Source organism: Sapajus apella, unplaced genomic scaffold, assembly GCF_009761245.1.
Source record: "Sapajus apella isolate SASKATOON/1434 unplaced genomic scaffold, GSC_monkey_1.0 scaffold8, whole genome shotgun sequence".
Lineage (NCBI taxonomy): Eukaryota > Metazoa > Chordata > Mammalia > Primates > Cebidae > Sapajus > Sapajus apella.
In genome coordinates, this window is record NW_022436948.1 from 80675 (window position 1) to 89497 (window position 8823).

Below are 8823 nucleotides of genomic sequence, written 5' to 3' on the forward strand. Positions count from 1 at the left end.
ATAGGCTTTTATTAAAATGAATGACAGTTCCAATGTTGCTCAATGAAAGAAGCAAACATAACGTGAACATTTTGCTGTCAGTGATGAACTAAGGTTTATTATCCTTAATTAATAAAGAGAGACTGTAATCCCAGCACTTTGGGAGGCCGAGGTGGGTGGATTACCTGAGGTCAGGAGTTCAAGACCAGCCTGGTCATCATGGTGAAACCCCATCTTTAAAAAAAAAAAAAAAGAAAAGAAAATTTTTTTTGAGATAAGGTCTTGCTCCATCACCTAGGGTATAATAGAATGGTACAGGTATTGATCGACTTGCAACCTATGCAACTTACGACCATTCGACTTTATGACCACAATCACTAGCCATGACTGCTCCAGTTGTACTGGTAATGCAGTGTTTTACTTAAACCTGACAAATGTAAAAAAAGGAAACAAAATGGTGTAGAGATGATACAAATGGCATAAAATGAACAAAGAAAATTATGATATATAACAATAATGAAAGAAAATTATGATAAAATATGACTTAAAGATTTTTATAACATCATTTCACAGTACTGTACATATAACCTACTCAACGTATGACCAAATCGTGTTACGACCGGTCTGTCGCAACCAATCATGGTCGTAAGTCGAGCACTAGCTGTATAATCATGGCTCACTGCAGCTTCAAACTCCTGAGGTAAAGCAATCCTCTCACCTCAGCCTCCAGAGTAGCTGGGACTACATACAGATATGTACCAGCACACCTGGCTAATATATATATTTTTTTATTTTTAGAGAGATAGGAATCTTCCTGTGCTGCCAGCTGGCCTCAAACTCTTGGGCTCAAGGCATCCTACCACTTCAGCCTCCCAAGGTGTTGGGATTACAGACATGTGTACCCTAGAACTTAAAGTATAATAAAATATAAATAAATAATAATAAAATTAAAGAAAAAATAAAGAATAAATAAAAAAAATCACCATAGAAAAAAAAAACTGATATGCTAAAATACTGATAATACAATTAAGTGAAAGGCAGGTTGGAACAAAATCTTCAGTACATTTACATCTTAGTAAAGTATGCCTTGTTACATATGACTAAATAGAAATCCAAGAGGAGTCTACTATAAAATCCCAACAATTCCTCCCAGACATGAACAGATAATTTTATTTTCTTCCTTTTGCTTTCCAAAAATTTTCCAAATCTTCTAAAACTAAGATTACTTTTATTTCTTCCTTTTTTAAAAAACACAGTCTCAATTGGGAGGATGAGGTAGGAGAATTACTTGGACCAGGACCTGGGAGACGGAGGTTGCAGTGAGCTGAGATCACGCCACTGCCCTCCAGCCTGGGCTACAGAGCGAGACTCCATCTCAAAAAAGAAAAAAAAAAAAAAAAAACAGTCTCACTCACTGTCACCCACGCGGGAGTGCAGTGGTGAGATCTCAGCTCACTGCAATTACTTCCTCCCAGGCTCAAGTGATTCTTCTGCCTCAACCTTCCAAGTAGCTGAGATTACAGGCATGTGCCACCACCCCCAGTTAATTTTTGTAATTTTAATAGAGATTAAATTTCACCATGTTGGTCAGGCCAGTCTTGAACTTCTGGCCTGAAGTAATCTGCCAGCCTCAGCTCCCCAAAGTGCTAGGATTACAGGTGTGAGCCACTGCGTCTGGCCTAAGATTATTTTTATAATCAGAAGAAATATTACTTAAGTTTTTGTTAGTCTTTCCAACTGTTCATGTGGAAATGCTACTAAATTGATCATCAAAGCCATGATTGTGATATAAAAGGCCTTTGGTGCTACATGAGCACATGGAGGTCACTCAGTGAGATAGAAACTCAGTTTCTGTGGAGAATGGACTGCAGCGACACAGCACCCCGTCAACCGAGGGTGAGGGGACACCAGGAGGCACCCCAGGGGGGAGGGGGGCAGGGCACAGCTGGGGGGAAAGCTCTGGAAAGGTTAGAGCCTGGGTTGATCCTGTTCAGCTTTCTGACTTCTTTCTGCTCCTCCTCTATTAGAGATGCTCACACTGTCACCTTTTCTCAGACCTCAGGGCTTAAGTGACGAGTTGTTATTGAACCAGAGACCAGGGTGCACAGAACAAGCATCTGTATTAAAAGGTGCTGTATCGGCTGGACTCAGTGGCTCACGCCTGTAATCCCAACACTTTTGGTGGCCGAGGCGGATGGATCAAAAGGTTAGGAGTTCAAGACCAGCCTGGCCAATATGGTGAAACCCCGTCTCTACTAAAAATACAAAAATTAGCTGAGCATAGAGGTTCGTGCCCAGTTCTTGGGAGGTTGAGGAAGAAGAATTGCTTGAACCCAGGAGGCAGAGGTTGCAGTGAGCCGAGATCATGCCATTAAACTCCAGCCTGGTGGTGGACAAAGCAAGACTCTGTATCTTAGAACCACAGGGGACTCACAGTGGTTTCATTCCATCAAATAAATTTTTTTTGAGGCCGGGCGCGGTGGCTCACGCCTGTAATCCCAGAACTTTGGGAAGCCAAGGCGGGTGGATCACAAGGTCAAGAGATCGAGACCATCCTGGTCAACATGGTGAAACCCCGTCTCTACTAAAAATACAAAAAATTAGCTGGGCATGGTGGCGCGTGCCTGTAATCCCAGCTACTCAGGAGGCTGAGGCAGGAGAATTGCCTGAACCCAGGAGGCAGAGGTTGCGGTGAGCCAAGATCACGCCATTGCACTCCAGCCTGAGTAACATGACTGAAACTCCGTCTCAAAAAAAAAAAAAAAAAAAAAAATTTTTTTTGGATAGTGTAAATACAGGATTTGATGAAAATAGTCCTAAATTCAAATAATTGAGTTTGAAAGCAAGACATAGATACACAGTTTATTTACTTTTTGATTTAGGGTTTCCCTCTGTTGCCCAGACTGGAGTACGGTGGCATAATCAGGACTTACTATAATCTTGACCTCCCAGGTTCAAGGGATCCTCCCACCTTAGCTTCCTGAGTAGCTGGGACTATAGGTGCTGTCACCACACCTGGCTAATTTGCGTGTGTGTGTGTGGAGATGAAGTCTCCCTATGTTGGCCAGGCTGGTCTGGAGCTCCAGGACTCAAATGATCTTTCTGCTTGAGTCTCCCAAAGTGCTGGAATTGCTGGTGTGAGCCACCAAGCCCAGCCTTCAATTCCTAAAATTATCTGTAGCACCTATGAATAGAGTTTGTGACCTGTACACGAACTTTAAAGTCATAATTTGCATTCACCTGAGAACATTGTAGCAGAGTTAGGCTTTTGCAGGAATCTCAGTCAGCCATAAATAGTCACTAAACGACTTTTCAGGGCCCAGTGCTATACACAAAGATACAGATTCCTTGGTAGTTGTCTATATCCCATTAACAATGATCATTTGAATAGAAGGTGCCTGGGTGAGGGGTCATCAATTTCAGTATCTAATTCAGACAGTACCGACCCCCAGGCCATCTGGTCCCAACTCCATTTGCACTCTAAGCTATTGTTGCCAATTCTTTCTGAGCAACACTTTATAAACATACTCCCTGGTAAAGAACGGCAGAAAGCTACATTACAAGTAAAACTAAATATCAATTCCAAATGTAAATTGTTTGACAATAAAAAAATACAATTAAATAATAGCAGGAATGGGCTGGGCAGGGTGGCTCAAGCCTGTAGCCCCAGGACTTTGGGAGGCTGAGATGGGCAAATCACTTGAGATCAGGAGGTTGAGGCCAGCCTGGCTAACATGGTAAAACCCGCTATCTACTAAAAAAAAAACTACAAAAATTACCCAAGTGTGCCTTTAATCCCAGTTACTCAGGAGGCTGAGGCCCGAGAATCTCTTGAACCCAGAAAGCAGAGTTTGCAGTATGCTGTGATTGTGCCACTACACTCCAGTCTGGGCCACAGCATGACACCCTGTCTCCAATAAATAAATAAATAATATCAAGAGTGAAGAGCTTTGAAAAACAGATATATGTGAGGGTGGGTGCAGTGGCTTGTGCCTATAATCCCAGCACTTTGGGAGGCTGAGGTGGGTGGTTAACTTGAGGTCAGGAATTTGAGACCAGCCTGGCCAACATGGTGAAACCTTGTCTCTACTAAAAATACAAAAATTACCTGGCAGGAGAGATACCATGATCATGAAGGTGGTTTTCCCAGGGTGAGGCTAATCCATTGCATTCCGGATGTGCTGACCACTCCTATTTCCCTAGATGTGGGAAACTGGACTGCATAATTTGTGGTAGTGGGGGACTGCACTTGCGCTTTCCCCTGATAAAAAATAAAAATGAAAAAAATTAGCCAGTCATGGTGGTACATGCCTGTAGTTCCACCTACTTGGGAGGCTGAGTGAGGAGAATTGCTTGAACCAGGAGGCAGAAGTTGCAGCGAGCTGAGATCACGCCACTGCACACTCCAGCTGGGTGACAGAGCAAGACTGCATATCAAAAAAAAAAAAAAAAGAAAGAAAGAAAGGCTGGAAATTTTTCTTTTTTTTTTTTTTTTTGAGACGGAGTTTCACTCTTGTTACCCAGGCTGGAGTGCAATGGCACGATCTCGGCTCACCGCCACCTCCACCTCCTGGGTTCAGGCAATTCTCCTGCCTCAGCCTCGTGAGTAGCTGGGATAACAGGCACGCACCACCATGCCCAGCTAATTTCTGTATTTTTAGTAGAGACGGGGTTTCACCATGTTGACCAGGATGGTCTCGATCTCTTGACATCGTGATCCACCCGCCTTGGCCTCCCAAAGTGCTGGGATTACAGGGGTGAGCCACCGCACCCGGCCCAAATTTTTTTTTCTTTAAAAATAAAGATGGAGATCTTGCTTTGTCAACCAGCCTGCTGTCCAATTCCTTGCTTCAAGTGATCCTACTGTCAGCCTCCCAAAGTGTTGGGATTATAGGTATGAGCCACCACACCTGGCCTAGCCAGGAAATATTTGCACCTGATCTAGGAAGTTGTATTAAGTATCTTCAAATTTCTTTTACATTCTGAGCCAGGTGTTGTGGCTAACACCAGTAATCCCAGCACTTTGGAAAGCCAAGGGAGGCAGATTACCTAAGTTCAAGACTTTGAGACCAGCCTGGCCAACAAGGTGAAACCCCATTTCCACTAAAAATACAAAAGTTAGCCAGGCATGGTAGCGTGCATCTGTAATCCCAGCTATTCAGGAGGATGAGGCAGGAGAATCGCTTGAACCCAGGAGGCAGAGGTTGTGCAGTGAGCCGAGATCTCTCACCATTGCACTCCAGCCTGGGCAACAAGAGCAAAACTCTGTCTCAAAAAAAAAAAACAGTCTTTTATGTTCTGTCTTTATTCATCCATCCCGGAGAAATCAAAACTAGATATTACAGGGATGGCTTAGACAACAAACTTGAAAAGTAGACCCACTCTCCAAAAATGGGCTTTACACCTGTAGCCAAAAGATTACAAAGTGAGACTGGGCGAGGTGGCTCACACCTATTATTTCAGCACTTTTGGAGGCTGAGGCAGGCGGATCACTTGAGTCCAGGAATTTGAGACCAGCCTGGGTAACATGGTGAAAACCTTGTCTCTGCCAAATTTACAAAACAAGGCATACCTGTAGTCCCATCTAGTAGGGAGGCTGAGATGGGAGGATTATTCCAGCCCAGGAGGTTGATGGTGAATTCACCTGAGACTGCACCACTGCACTTCATGCACTCCAGCCTGAATGATACAGTAAGACTCTATCTCAAAAAAAAAAAAAAGATTGCAAAGCTAATATGCTGTTGTTTAGGACCAGGCACGGTGGCTCACTCCTGTAATCACAGCACTTTGGGAGGCCAATGTGGGCAGATCATGAGGTCAGGAGTTTGAGACCAGCCTGGCCAATATGGTGAAACTCTGTCTCTACCAAAAATACAAAAATTAGCCGGGCATGGTGGCAGGCACCTGTAGTCTCAGCTGCTCAGGAGGCTGAGGGAGGAGAATCACTTGAACCTGTGAGGTAGAGGTTACAGTGAGCTGAGATTGCACCACTGCACTCCAGCCTGGGTGTCAGAGCGAGACTCCATCTCAAATATATATATATATATATATATATATATATATATATATGTACCGTTGTTTAAATTTAAAATGAAGTGTTTAGACATATATAATATTTTGTTATTTTCCACATTAACTTACTGCTTCAATAACTAAACATCTATGATTCCCTAACATATAAAGTAAATATATACTGCTTCTAAGAACATGGTACAAGGCCAGGCACAGTGGCTCACACCTATAACCCCAGCACTTTGGGAGGCCGCAGTGGAAGAATTACATGAGCCCAAGAGTTTGAGACCAGCCTAGGCAACATAGGGAGAGCCTGTCTCTAGAAAACAATTTTAAGTAAATTAGCTGACATTGGTGGCATGCACCTGTGGTCCCAGCTACTTGGGAGGCTGAAGTAGGAGGATCATCTGAGCCCAGGAGCTCGAGGCTGCAGTGAGCTATGATTATGCCACTGCACTCCAACCTGGGTGACAGAGTAAGATCCTGTCTCAAAATAAATAAATAAATAACAAAACACGGTAGAAAAAAATGACTGATATGCTAAAATACTGATAATACATTTAGATGAAAAGGAAGATTAGAACTAAATCTTCAGTACATTCACATCTTAGTAAAGTATGCCTTGTTACATATGACTAAACAGAAATCCAAGAGGAGTCTACTTCAAAATCCCAACAATTCCTCCCAGATGTGAACTAACAGATAATTTTATTTTCTTCCTTCTGCTTTCCTTGGATTTTCCAAATCTTCTAAAACTAAGATTACTTTTCTTTCTTTTTTTTTTTTTTTGAAACAGAGTCTCACTCACTCACCAAGGCTGGAGTGCAGGGGGGGCCATCTCGGCTCACTGCAACCTCCGCCACCCAGGTTCTTGCCCCAACCCTCCAAGTAGCTGGAATTACAAGTGTCTGTCACCATGCCTGGCTAATTTTTGTATTTTTAGTAGAGACAAGGTTTCACCATGTTGGCCAGGCTTGTCTTGAACTCCTGGCTTCATGTGATCTGCCTGCCTAGGCCTCCCAAAGTGTTGGGATTACAGGCATGAGCCACCACATCTGGCCTAAGATTTTATTTATTTATTTATTTATTTATTTATTTATGAGACAGAGTCTTGCTCTTTTACCAAGATGAAGTGCAGCTGCACGGTCTCCACTCACTGCAACCTCCTGGGTTCAAGCGATTTCCCTGCCTCAGCCTCCTGAGTAGCTGGGAGTACAGGCGCGTGCCACCATGCCCAGCTAATTTTTATTTTGTATTTTAGTAGATACGGGTTTCACCATATTGACCAGCATGATCTGAATCTCCTGACCTAATGATCTGCCCACCTCTGCCTCCCAAAGTGTTGGGATTACACGCGTGAGCCACAGCACCTGGCCAGATTATTTTCATAATCAGAGGAAATATTACTTAAGTTTTGTTAGTCTTTTGAACTCTTCCTGTGGAAATGCTACTAAATGGATAATCAAAAAATGATTGTGATAGAAAAGGCCCTTGGTGCTACGTGAGCACATGGAGGTCACTCAGTGAGATAGAAACTCAGTTTCTGTGGAGAATGGACTGCAGCGACACAGCACCCCGTCAACCGAGGGTGAGGGGACACCAGGAGGCACCCCAGGGAGGAGGGGGGCAGGGCACAGCTGGGGGAAAGCTCTGGAAAGGTCAGAGCCTGGGTTGATCCTGTTCAGATTTCTGACTTCTTTCTGCTCCTCCTCTATTAGAGCTGCTCACACTGTCTCCTTTTCTCAGACCTCACTCTGTTTCCCAGGCTGGAGTGCAGTGGTGCAATCTCCGCCCACTGCAACCTCTGCCTCTTGGGTTCAAGCAATTCTCCTGCCTCGGCCTCCGAGTAGCTGGGATTACAGGTGCATGCCACCACACCTGGCTAATTTTTTTGTATTTTTAGCAGAGACAGGGTTTCACTGTGTTAGCCAGGATGATCTCCACTTCCTGACATGATCCACCCCTTTCAGCCTCTCAAAATGCTGGGATTTCAGGTGTGAGCCACCGCACCCAGCCATCACGAAAATTTTTTTTTTAAATCAGCCAAGTGTCGTGGCATGTGCTGTGATCCCAGATACTCAGAAGGCTGGGGTAGGAGGATTGCTTGAGCCCAGGAGGCAAAGGTTGCAGGAAGTCATTGTGCCACTGTGCTCCCGTCTGGGTGACAGAGTGAGATTCTGTCTCAAAATAAAAGCTACAATTGGCAATGAAGCAGCAGCCAGGTCTATTAGTCAAAACAACTGCTCTGTTTGTGGATTGAACAGTGTTTGTGCTTGGTCTGTTTTCAGATGTGATGCTGGAGTGGTCTTATTCTGGTCTAGATCCATCCTGGTCACAGAGGAGTCTTGTCCAACAGTGTTGTGGAAAATTGTTCATGATTATGTTCAACAAGAGAACATGGCCCAGGATAGCACCAGGCCAGACTATTTCAGAATATAAGGTATCCATCCCAGCGCTGGACTCACAGGTGTTGGAATCCACAGGGGTTATGACTCTAATGGTGCACACCCAAATGCCATCCCAGACCTCTGAGCCACAGTGACACAGGTAGGTGCATTCTGGAGAGGCTAAAAGACAGATGTCCCATTAGGGAGTAATGACTCATTTTCCCCCTTGGCTTCAGACATTACATAAAGCCATTTCCATGAGGTCAGTGGTATTTCAGCCCAGGGAGAATTTTGGACACAAGCAAAGAGAGGCCTACAAGTTACATGCCCTATCCTGTGCTCTGCCTTTGCCTCCTTCATGCAGCAAATACATAGTGCATCTTAGAGCTAGGCTAGATACTGTGACACCCACCGCCTCATGAAAAAGGCAGAGAAGCAAACAGTC

The 8823-nt window shown here is 44.1% G+C and overlaps 1 non-coding gene across 1 annotated transcript; it reads left to right on the forward strand.

The window, feature by feature from the left end:
• The first annotated feature begins 4079 nt into the window (after positions 1 to 4079).
• On the forward strand, positions 4080 to 4243 carry LOC116551072. Its single transcript, XR_004268699.1, has one exon. It is a non-coding gene; the product is annotated as a U1 spliceosomal RNA (small nuclear RNA).
• The last annotated feature ends 4580 nt before the right edge of the window (positions 4244 to 8823 follow it).